General features: G+C 43.2%; 1 protein-coding gene and 1 long non-coding RNA gene across 5 annotated transcripts in view; one reads left to right on the forward strand and one right to left on the reverse strand.

Moving 5' to 3' along the window:
* ZKSCAN8 (zinc finger with KRAB and SCAN domains 8) overlaps positions 1–9,563 on the reverse strand; it is a 25,846-nt gene extending 16,283 nt beyond the window's left edge. For 3 of the 4 annotated variants that reach the window (XM_088831453.1, XM_088831451.1, XM_088831452.1), the window contains exon 1: positions 4,522–4,681. The gene's annotated coding sequence lies outside the window, so the exon portion shown is untranslated. Of the gene's footprint in view, positions 1–4,521; positions 4,682–9,426 lie in introns of those variants that run through there. The other variant, XM_088831454.1, reaches the window with a different exon arrangement.
* LOC148774167 (uncharacterized) overlaps positions 4,702–12,565 on the forward strand; it is a 20,506-nt gene continuing 12,642 nt past the window's right edge. Inside the window, exons 1-2 of the long non-coding RNA XR_016036109.1 lie at positions 4,702–4,934; positions 9,448–9,974. This is a non-coding gene — a long non-coding RNA (uncharacterized LOC148774167). The remainder of the gene's footprint in view (positions 4,935–9,447; positions 9,975–12,565) is intronic.

Here is a 12,565-nt window from a genome sequence, read left to right on the forward strand (position 1 = left end):
TATCTGGCATCACTCTTGCCTGCAGTAGCAGCGGTAAGTGATCTTTCTGCCCTTGGTTATGCTTTTCTTCATGTTCCATAAAGCTGCTTATTGTGGGTTGAATCGTGTCCCTCCAAAAAAAAATATGTTGAGGTACTAACCCTTGATACTTTTGAATGTGACCTTATTTGGAAAGAGTCTTTGCAGTTTTAATCAAATTGGAGGTTTGATTAAATCAAGATGAGGTTATATTGGAGTTAAAAGTGAAAGTGAAGTCGCTCAGTCATATCCGACTCTTTGCGACCCCATGGACTGTAGCCTACCAGGCTCTTCCGTCCATGGGATTTTCCTGGCAAGAGTACTGGAGTGGGTTGCCATTTCCTTCTCCAGGGGATCTTCCCAACCCAGGGATTGAACCCGGGTCTCTGGCATTGTTGGCAGACGCTTTTATATACTGGAGCATATACATATGACTAGTATATTTATAATAAGAGAAGAGACATGGAGATTGACACATACAAAGAGAAGGCCATGTGAAGACAGAAGAGAGTCATGTAACCAGGGAGGCAGAGATGGAATTATGCAGCTTCAAGTCAAGGAATGCCAAGGACTGTCAGTAACAATCAGAAGTTAGGAGAGTATGACCCTGCTATCACACTGACCTTGGACTTTTGGCCATTGTAACTATGGTAGAATAAATTTCTGTGGAAGCCATCCAGTTTGTGGTACTATGTTACGGCAGCCCTATCAAACTAAATACACTGCTAGACAGACTGTTTTAACGCATATGTAATACAACTCACCTCCTTAAAATCTTTCAATAAGGAACTTAACTCTTCAGCACAGAATGCAAGGCCCTTTATGATATGTAAAACTGTCTGGCTTTATCTGCTATAAACTTTCCTTTACAGGGCTTCCCAGGTGGCCCAGAGGGTAAAAGCATCTGCCTACAATGCAGGAGACCTGGGTTCAATCCCTGGGTTGGGAAGATCCCCTAGGGAAGGAAATGGCAACCGACTCCTGTACTCTTGCCTGGAAAATCCCATGGACAGAGGAGCCTGGTAGGCTACAGTCCATGGGCTCACAAAGAGTCGGATATGACTGAGCTATTTCACTTGCACTTTCTTTTCTTTCTACTTCACACAGCCTTTTCCGAATGTGGCTTTCTCCTATCTCCACTCTGCTGGAGAGCTCTTCAGCTCAGTGGTTCTCAATTCCTCCCATATCCCAGATATTTAGCAATGTCTGGAAACATTTGGGAAGGGACGCTACTAGTAGCTAGTAGGTATAGGCCAGAGGTGTGATTAAACATCCTACAATGCATAACATAATTCTCCATACAAAGAATGATCTGGTTAAAAGTGTCAGTGTTATGGCTGATAAACCCTAGTGTTGCAGAAATCACTGAACTCTAACTTAAAAGTCTCAGCTTATCTATTACCTTTTAAATCAGGTCTTCCCTGTTGCTCCCACTCCTCAGCTGCCAACATCCCCCACCCTGGAAGATTAAGGTGCTCATTTTTGCCAAGTTATTTTTTGTGAAACTGCAATACTTTGGCCACCTCATGCGACGAGTTGACTCACTGGAAAAGACTCTGATGCTGGGAAAGGTTGGGGGCGGGAGGAGAAGGGGACGACAGAGAATGAGATGGCTGGATGGCATCACCGACTCTGTGGACATGAGTTTGAGTGTACTCCGGGAGTTGGTGATGGACAGGGAGGCCTGGCGTGCTGTGATTCATGGGGTCGCGGAGAGTCGGACATGACTGAGCGACTGGACTGAACTGAACTGAACTGAGGCACAGGATTTATCACATTGTATACAGTATGTACTGCAAATGTCTGCCCATGGTCAAGGTTTTTGGGACAGTGATCTTTTTCTTTGTATCTCTTTGTGAGTTACATTACATATTTGTAGGCCAGAAAGATCACAATGGCAACACTGTGGACAAGGGCCTGGAGAAAATGTAAATGAAGGCAGCACTGTAGAGAACAGAGAACAGCGTAACTAAAGGAGGCACATCCAAAAGCAATTGGCAAGAAATGCTAATATCAGGATAAAATCACAGACCTGTAGTCCACCAAGGGAAAAAAGAGGTCAGCACTTAGATTACATATTGTTAGTGACATGAGTCTTCAAGTCAGTATCTCTCTTTCAGGCATCTGAGGCCAAGAGTAGCGTAGGGTTGGCTCAAAGTCTCTCAAACTAATGAAATACAGCACTTCTTTACATAAAAAAGCCCATACATACAAAAGTTTACATTTTCAGTGTTCGTACATCAAACACCCTCCAAAGAACTCCAGGAAGGTTAAGAACCCCTATTTACAGAGTATGGACAGAAAAGAAAAAGAATCTGAAAAATTATCTTTAAAGTCAAGACAGACTAGTAACAGTTTGGCGAGTACAGATGGAGAAACCAAGGAGCAAGAGATAAGATTAAATATGGTGATTAACAACAAAGGGCTTAATTCATAGATAATAACTTTACAGAGAAGTGGGGGAATTTCCTGGTATAGAGATTTGAGGGAAGAGTGAAATCTCTCAGTCTCAGCGAAAGGCTGAGATTTTGTGGTGGGTTTGAGACAAGGGGAAAAGAGAGTTACTTTTGTTTTTGAACACACAGGACCAACATCCATGGTTTTTAAAATAATTCATTTAAAAAGTCAATAAAAATAAATTCATTACTATGTGACATGAATTCTAAGCTCCAATTGTTTTGAGTGCATAGTCATAGTTTTACCATGTTTCCTTACAAATTTCCTAAAGTCAAGGTTCATCTTTAACTACTGGCCACCTTCCACCTTATAATCAATACTTATCAATATTAGCTATAAAAAGTTTCAATGTTAAGTGTGCATCATTCAAGAATTTTATATTGTTGATGTTAAAATAGTAATATAGTACTAAACGATATTTTTAAAAGTCTCAACAGTGAAACTGATGGGAATCATCTATTAGCTTTGTTTATATTTCAAACCAGATCAACCAACAAATCTTGTCCATTATCCATTTGATTATTCTTTTTCGTAGCTAATTTTCCTTTTTTGGTCTTGTCCCTCTTCAGTCAGACAGTTTTTGAAAGTTACAGCCTATAACCAAGTACAAAGACATGTACTACAAAATTAGTCCACTATAACACCTTCCTCTCAAACAGTTTTGTGCATATACCCCTGTATTTAAATTAAGTTGGTAAGCACTGTGTGGATAAAGACTGCTTCTTACATCCTCTTTTAAGAATACTTCATCAACTTTATTGATTTAGGAAATTTAAAAAAATCTTTATTCTTCTCATTTTTAATGCAATAATCTTGTGAACTACTGAAGACATGTTTTAACACTATTACCTTTTTAATATATGAAGAAAGAATGCTTTCTTCCTTTAGACTAATTTAAGTCTAATTTGGGATGTTTGGGAGCTGAAAATAAAACCAAGCAAAGGTATTTTCCAGGCTTTAAAAATCAAGGTGAAGCAAACACTGTGTTTTATAGGTATCTCAATGGCAAGCCACTCCAGTATTCTTGCCTAGAAAATCCCATGGATGGAGAAGCCTGGTAGGCTGCAGTCCGTGGGGTCGCTAAAGGTCGGACACGACTGAGCGACTTCACTTTCACTTTCACACATTGGAGAAGGAAATGGCGATCCACTCCAGTGTTCTTGCCTGGAGAATCCCAGGGACCGGGGAGCCTGGTGGGCTTCCATCTATGGGGTCGCACAGAGTCGGACACGACTGAGGTGACTTAGCAGCAGTAAGCTGCGTAAGTCGAATATTTTAACATCCACATTTTACACAGTTATTAACTACAGCAGAAATTAAAAATATGTATGCATTTGCTAAAACTATGATTACTGCATAAGTATACAAATGAACTAATCAAACAACAGAAATATGTATTTTTTTGGAAGTGGTAGTGACAAAAGTTATTCATGAGTCACCTGAATTTCGAAAATGGGGCCCCTCCTAAAGAGCTTTCAGGGATCTGCTTCAACTAGCTTTAATAAACAAAGTGTTCTGAATAAGGTTGAATTTTATATTACCTCGAAGTCGTCACAAACTGTTTCTTTGTACATTATCCAGTCAACACACTGTCATTTTCTGAATACACTACAGAGAGCAAAACAAACTAAGCAGGAAAAACAGGTTTCCAAGGACAACTGGGGTTTCCAAAAACAATATATATATAAACGACAATTGTGACGGAAATGCAAAATTGCTAAATAAAAACAATTCAAATAGTGGATACTGGTCAGTAAAAGATAACAAAGGGAGTTTTCTACTTTAAGACAAATAAGACTGACTGCAAATAACACCACAAATGATTAGCGATGAAGAAAGCGTATCTTCACTGAAGGTTCCTTAGCAAAAAGTTTGGGCACGCGGACTCGGCCTGCGCTGGCAATCAAAGCGACCCTTAACCGACCGAATCACCCCGGGGCGCAGACCTCGGCTTAGGGCCGACCCCTCAGGCTTGTCCTCAGCTGCGGCCTGGTCTGGCCACAAAGGGTTCTTGTTTCCTCCGGCCCAAGGCCCGACTGTACTCACCGTGAGTTCCAGGGGCGGCCCGCGGTGGGGAAGGGATGCTACAAACGGTGGACAGACCCACAGGAACGGCTGCAAGAAGAGAGGTGCGAAAGCAGCAGCCGACCCAGGACCCTCCAGCCACTAACTTCCAGACGTGAGGAGGCACACCGCCGGCCAACATGCATCTTGCCCCAAACCACTTCCGGGAGTTCTCTAGGAATCCTGGAGGTCTGAAAGCTCTATGGTCGGCCCAATGAGCCGACTGGGGCACCACGCCCTTCACAACCGAACGCTAGGCATCGCTGTCCTCTCGCGTCTACGCGTCGCAGGGTTGCGCGCGGCTCTAAGGCGCCGGGAAATTTGTGAGGACTGTGGTGTCACTTCCGCCTCGCGCACTTGGCTCAACGACCCTGCTCCGCACGCTGGCTGGGGAGGTAAAGGTCCCCCGGAGAGCTGATCCGAGGGCTTGCGGAGGCCAGGGCTGGGAGCAGGCGGTAGCTGGGGTAGCGGTGGAGGATGCACGTTAAGGATCCTTATGATGCTAACTAACTAGATTGCGTTTGGCCGGGTTAGATACCCCTGTACTTTATTGTTCTCTCTCCATAAACATATCCAACCCTCCCACGTAGACTGCAAATTTATTGAGGAATTCCAGTTTATCATGGTTCATAGAAAATATGAATTCTTTCGAGTCTTTACATATGTTCCACCCTTTCCTATTTTAATGAACTGCAGCCTCTTACAAAACCTGGTTTGCAGTTTAGCTTTTCTGGTAGAGTTAAGTTTAGGATTATGACGTAATTTATGACATAAACTTAACTTGTAGACCCTATTTCCAATACCACAAATTTAGAAAAACCCATATTCAAATCCATGTTCTTTCCTTATATACCCTTACAATTTTAACTTTTTAGACTACATAGGATTTGGGGGCGGAGGTTGTGGATGCTGGACTTAAAAATCAAACAGCCAATTATTTTAACAGCAAAATGGGTTAGTGCAGGAAAAGCAGAGAATTGCTATTTGGATCACGCAAGGCGTGGTGTTTCAGAGGCAAGACCAAGAAACAAAGGGAAGATCAACTTTATTAGTTTGGGGGAGGGCTGTCTTGAATAAAAGTTCGCTGGAGAAGGAGGTTATGGCCATTTCTTATTAGCTGCAAGCAGTGGTCAGTGCATTGCCGCTGGGGCAGGGAGGGCTCTTAAAAGCAGGTGATGAAATTCCCTTGTGAAAAATGTCCTCTCTTGTACCAGAAGAAAAGTTATATTCTTATCATCGTGAATAAGAAGTTGTGACAGACTTTTATACAAAGAATTCCATATAAATGGAAGCGGACCTTGTTAAAATAATTTTTATTTTCCTCATTCTTACTGGTTATGCAGGCTGTAATACTAGTACATGTGTGAGAGCTCTCCTTCAGGGCTTCCTGACTCCATTTTAAAGGAGGTTTTCCGTGATTTATTTTCACATGAAAAATGTCTTACTTTTGTTGCTGTTTTGGTCCCCCATTTTTATTACTTTAACATTTTTTTCTAACTCTTCATTTATGCTGGCTTTTCAGGTGCCCCTCCAAACTTCATCTTAATTTTCCCTCCTTATCTGATCCTGCTGATGGCCACCACCACCAATGTTTCTATCCAGTTCCCAACAATAACCTAAAAATATCTTGTCTGTCCTCAGGACTAAGCTTTAGTAGTTTTGATTTGCTTGTAAGAGTTTTGTCAGTGAATCATCACAATAAAACAAATAACAATAAACACAGAAGTTACAGTGTTTCAACTGTTTAAAAACACTTTTGTTATTTCATAGTTTTTGCTTCCCACCAGAGATGAAAACAGAAAATAACTGTCAACAGACTAGAACTATGCTCTGTTTCATTTTTACATTAAAAAACAATTTTTTAAAATCAAAGTTGTACACATAGGTAGTAGAAATGAAATAGTGTTGTAACCCAAGCAAAGATTTGTCATAAGGCACTAAAAATAACAGATAAAATTGCTAAATTTGACTTCATCAAAATTTAAATGTTCTGCTCAGCAAAAAGTACCATTTAGAAATGAAAAATGGAATGAAAAATATTTAGGATGGAAATAATCCATTTAGAATGGAAAATATTTTTTCAATAACTATTTCTGACACTGGTATCCAGAATATTAAAAGAACTCTTACAGCTCAATCATAAGAAAACAAACATAAATAGGCAAAAGTTATGGACACACACTTTACCAAAGAAGGTATATGAATTATCAATAAGTTCATGAAAAGGTGCTCAAAATCATTATTCATCAAGGGACTATAAAATTAAGACCACCACACATCCATTAGAATGGCTAAAATGAAAATGACTGACAATACTGAGTGCTAGAAAGGATACAGGACAGCAAGGAAATACAACCAGTCCATCCTAAAGGAAATCATTCCTGAATATTTATTGGAAGGACTGATGCTGAAGCTGAAACTCCAATAATTTGGCCACCTGATGTGAAGAACTGATTCATTGGAAAAGACCCTGAATAAAGATTGAAGGTAGGAGAAGGGGACAATAGAGGATGAGATGGTTGGATGGCATCACCGACTCAATGGACATGAGTTTGAGTAAACTCCAGGAGTTGGTGATGGACAGGGAGGCCTGGCATGCTGCAGTCCATGGGGTCTCAAAGAGTCAGACACGACTGAGCGACTGAACTGAACTGAAGTAAGGATATGAAGCAACTGAACTCTTATACACTGCTAGTGAGAGTGTAAAATGGTACTAGTTTGAAAAATAGTGATATTTAATAAAGTTAAATAATGCCTACATTATAGCCCAGTAATTTCACCCCTAGGTATTTTTACCTAAGACAAAACCATAAGTCCATAGCAGCTTTATTCATAATTCATAATTATTCATAATAGGCCCAAATACATCAAAAGGAGAATAGAAAATCAAATACTGTTATGATCATACAACAGAAACTAAACTGATCATACAGTCAGGAACTAAAAGCAGTTACTGATAGACAAGGCTTTCCTGGAGGCTCAGATGATAAAGAATCTGCCTGCAATGTGGGAGACCTGGGTTCAATCCCTGGGTTGGGAAGAGTCCCTGGAGAAGGGCATAGCAAGCCACTCCAGTATTCTTGTCTGGACAATCCCCATGGACAGAGGAGCCTGGTGGGCTATAGCCCATGGGGGTCACAAAGAGTCAGACACAACTCAGCAACTAAGTACAGCACTGATAGATGAACAACATGGATAAATCTAAAAGAACTTGTTATGTTGGTTTATTTCTTTTTCTGGAGCAATGGACCAAAAAAAGCAGAACAACAGACAAAGGCAGATAGATCTTCCGTTAGTCCAACACTCCTAAAGGAACCCTCCTCATCCTTCCTTTTGAGACTGCTTGGCTTCCCCAATTTATACTTCCAGTCTCCTCCTTTTGGTTATACCCAGTGCAAAGTAAGGCTTGCACCCACCACCAATAAATGAAAGGGAATGCAAATGGGCATATATACTCAAGGCTGAGTGACAATTATGTTATATGACAGCAAGTTCTGTTGTTTATGTCTTACCATAATTCTGTTATAATTAGATGCAGAATATTCATGAATCCTTAATGGGCTCCTAATAGCCTAAGGTTACTTGGGGAAGACTCTGGTCTTTGTGTATCCACTGTGTGCCTAGGGCCCATGTGTAGCAGTTTTGTGGGGGTTGAAATGTCTCTCTGGTTATTTTGCAGCATATCTGTGAGCTCTCCTGGGTGTGTCTGGGATGGAGTTTAGAGATCAGATTGCATGCCTTTCAACCAGGCCTCCCCTCCAGTTGCTCATGTCTAACTTCCTACCTATCACTTGAATAAAAGTAGCCTTGTGTGAGCATTTAATTAAGTAAAATTAATATCAAGATTAATATCTGTGGTGACAGAAGATAAAAAAACATTTACTATGGGTTGGAGTTGTAGTTTCATGGTTGCACATATTGTAAAAATTCATTGAGTTGCACATCTGATTTGTGCATTTTACTAATAAAAAGACATTTTTAAAAAGTAAATAAAATTAATAGTACTCTGAGGCTTATGGTGTGATAAACACCAGACCTCACTCTTCCCTTTTGTTATCAATATCTATTCCCCAGAGGCAACCACTTTAAGTCTTTCCGTTTACTTTTTTATTAACCTCCACATTTAAAAATAACATGTTAACACTACCATTTCTTGAATTTTTCAAGTATAGATATATTACCTATTGACTTCTTACTATGAAAAATAAACTTTTAACCCTTTTAAATCACTACTAGAATTAGCCACACCAGGGTTTAGAACATATTTTAAACTTCCTGAGTCACTAGGTCCAACAGCAATGGAAGACCCACCAAAACACAAAAAAATGTTAAGACTCTGGTCACTCATACTTTCCCTGTTTGTATAAGCAGATGACATGTTTCTAATGAGACTCCAAACATTTTCCACACCCAGGGCCTCAGGATGTTCCTGTATTTTCTATAGTTGCTCTGCATTTTAGTTTTAGAAGCATCACTTCATATAGTGTATGGAATAGCATATTCTCAAATATTTTGGTCTCATGGCTCCTTTTATATTCTTAAAAACTAGTGAGGACTCCAAAGAGTTTGTTTACATAGGTTATATCCAACAAGATTTGCTGTGTTCGAAATTAAAACTGAGGAATTGAAGTTTTTCTTTAAAATAACGGTAAGGTACCCATTACATGTTAGGTAACATATTTTATGTTACTTTAATATTTTATGAAGTTTATTTGTATTTTTTAAAAAAGTAAAAGGGGTGGAATCATTTCACATTTCTGCAGATCTCTTTAATGTCTGACTTATAGAAGGTGGCTTGATTCTCCTATCTGATATTCACTCAGTATCACACTTTTGTTCATACTGACCCTTCTGCTAGAAGTACACTTCCTACTACTCTGCACTTACCTAAACTCTGTCCATCCTTAGGTCTGGCTCAGATTTCACTTCTCTGCTGCTGCTGCTGCTGAGTCACTTCAGTCGTGTCCGACTCTGCGCGACCCCATAGACGGAAGCCCACCAGGCTCCCCCGTCCCTGGGATTCTCCAGGCAAGAACACTGGAGTGGGTTGCCATTTCACTTCTCTAGGAATCCAAAAATGAGGTGTGTAAAACAGCGAAAAGGAGAGAGAGGACGGTATAGAAGAACATGACTTATTTCACGTTGGAAAAATGACCTACTTCCTTTCCCTCCCAAGAACCCACTTAAATGACGGAGTTCTCGGGTCCCTCAAACGGTTCTCCGCTTCCTCCGCCTCCTTCCCAGGCGCCAACCTCAGTGCTTCTGCATCCGCCAAAGACCGGCCCCTTTCCTCGCGCTCTCGCGCGTCTCGGCCACTTCCGGTAGCTAATGGTTCCAGAGCTCCCGGGCCGGCCTTTGCGGCCAGGTGAACGGCGGCGCTGCGAGCTGGGCCCACCGCCAGGGGCTGGAAACCGCCGGGAGACGAGGGCTGGCGGGTGAGTGCCCAAGTGAGGGCGACGCGGATGGTGTTCTCCGTCGGGTGGGACCGTCCAGGCTGGGATTGAATTAGGTATTTAAGGAGCAGTCAGAATTAGGGTAATTGTTAGCATTAGGAGGAAACACATACACAACAGCAACAATTGCTGCAGTGAATTCATGAAGATAAAATACCACTCAACTAATGTAAGCAGCTTTGAGGGGAAGAAATGCTGAACATGATGCATTTTGATGAACAAAAAGACTTAACAGCACTATTGGTCTAGCCTAACACTAACAGTATTTACTATGTGCAGGCACTGTTCTAAACCCAAGACATTTGGTCCCTTCTGTTGAAATACCCCCTGTGAAAACATTAACCCAAAGAAAGGCCCACACCTAGGTGTTACTGGAAATTGAGCAACCGAAAAACCGCCTTGCGAGGAAGAAAAACAGCCCCACCCCGGAGGCCCACATTTCTCAAGAAAAAGTCCCTGAGCTAAGTTCCCTAACCTTTAAACGAACCAATCATGTACCAACCCTTGTGATATGCTAACTGTGCGGTTTTTGGCTTTAAAAACTGTCTGTAACTGCTGCTGAGGGTCCTCTGCTCACTTGAGGTACAGAGGGCCCGTTTGCGCAAACGCTTAATAAATCCTCTTGCTGATTGCATCTGTCGGCCTAGTGCTTGGGTCCCAGGGTCGCCCACCCAGACGTTGGTCCGTGCTAAGGCCGGCCCAACATTTTGGGGGCTCGTCCGGGATCGGGACGACCCACGGGCTCAATCACAGGACCGGCAGGAGGTAAGACTAGGCTCCTTAATGTTCTTTTGTCTACGTCGTATGTCATGTGTTTAACTGAATCTGAACTGTGCCTGCAGGACCTGAATCTGTTTTTATTAGGGCCAGCGGGGGAGGCAGACGTGCCCTGAGACCCCTGGTCCCACTCTGGAGCCTAACTCTCGAGTGATCTGGGAGAGAGAGGGGGACCAGGTCACCCTCCTCTCCAGGGACGGTCCGCGACCGCTCCCATCTGATTTCGCGTTTTCATTCTGTTACCAGTTTTCCGGTGCGCGCCCGGCATTGGCATTTGTGTTTATCTGTGTGTTTTGTACTTTCTTCTTCGTTCTCCTTTTCACGGTGCACCAATCCCTTACCCCCATGGGGCAAACAATAACCACCCCTCTTAGCCTCACTTTAGGACATTGGAAAGAAGTCGTCGGCCGAGCCCGCAATCTGTCGGTCGAAGTAAAAAAAACGAAAGTAGACCACCTTATGCTCCTCAGAATGGCCAACCTTCAATGTCGGGTGGCCACGAGAGGGAACCTTTAACGTTGACATTATCTTGCAGGTAAAGGCCTTGGTTTTCCAGCCGGGGCCCCATGGACATCCCGACCAGGTGCCCTACATCGTGGTATGGGAAGATCTTACCCAAAACCCACCCCCTTGGATAAAATATTTGATCCCTCTTCAAGAGTCACCAAACCCTGGACCCCCCCCCCCCCCCGTCCTACCACTCCCCTCATCCCCCTCCCTTCCCCCGTTTCCACCCTTTGCCTTCTAAAACTTCCTGAAACAAAACCAAAACCTAAAGACCCTCCCGTTCTCCCGGGGGACCAAGACAGCCTGCTCCTCCTAGACGCCCCCTCTCCTTATGCTCAGCCCCAACTGGCCCATCAAGAGCCACAACCCCCACCTACCGCTCCCCCGCTTCCGTCCCCGATTCCACGCAGGCGGAGGGAGAGAGCCTTACTACCCCTCCGGTCTCCAGCCGACTCCGCCTCCGACGAGAGCGCGGGAAAGAGTCCGAGGACCTCTGGACCACCCAGGCGTTCCCCCTCCAATCGGTAGGCGGCCAGATGCAATACTGGCGGTTCTCTGCATCCGACCTCTATAATTGGAAGACTCACAACCCCTCCTTCTCCCAAGACCCTCAGGCACTAACAGGATTAATCAAATCGATTCTGTTGACCCACCAGCCGACCTGGGATGACTGCCAACAACTCCTGCAGACTCTCCTCACGACAGAGGAGAGGCAACGCGTCTACCTCGAAGCCCGCAAAAACGTCCCCGGGGCAGATGGGAGACCAACCCAACTGCCTAATGAGATTGAGAACGTATTCCCCTTGACCCGCCCGACCTGGGACTACAATACGGCTGCTGGTAGGGAGCGGCTCCGTCTCTATCGCCAGGTACTCCTAGCGGGTCTCAAAGGGGCGGGGAGACGCCCCACCAATTTGGCAAAGGTACGTGCTATAATGCAGGGAAAGGATGAGATGCCTGCGGGGTTTCTAGAGAGACTAATTGAGGGTTACCGTATGTATACCCCATTTGACCCCCTAGCTGAAGACAGACAGCCCGACATAATTATGTCTTTCATCGGGCAGTCGACCTCAGATATTCGTAACAAGTTACAGTGGCTAGAGGGGTTACAGGGATATACTCTTCAAGACTTGGTAAAAGAGGCAGAAAAAATTTACAACAAGAGAGAAACTCCAGAAGAGAAGAGAGGTTCCATAGAGAACAGGAAGAGAGGATAAAAGAGATAAAAAACGTAATAAAGAGCTAACTAGGATATTGGCCACCGTAGTGCAAAGTACAGGGCAGAATAG

Source organism: Moschus berezovskii, chromosome 23, assembly GCF_049115385.1.
Source record: "Moschus berezovskii isolate FMDL1 chromosome 23, NW_MosBer_1.0, whole genome shotgun sequence".
Taxonomy (NCBI): Eukaryota; Metazoa; Chordata; class Mammalia; order Artiodactyla; family Moschidae; genus Moschus; species Moschus berezovskii.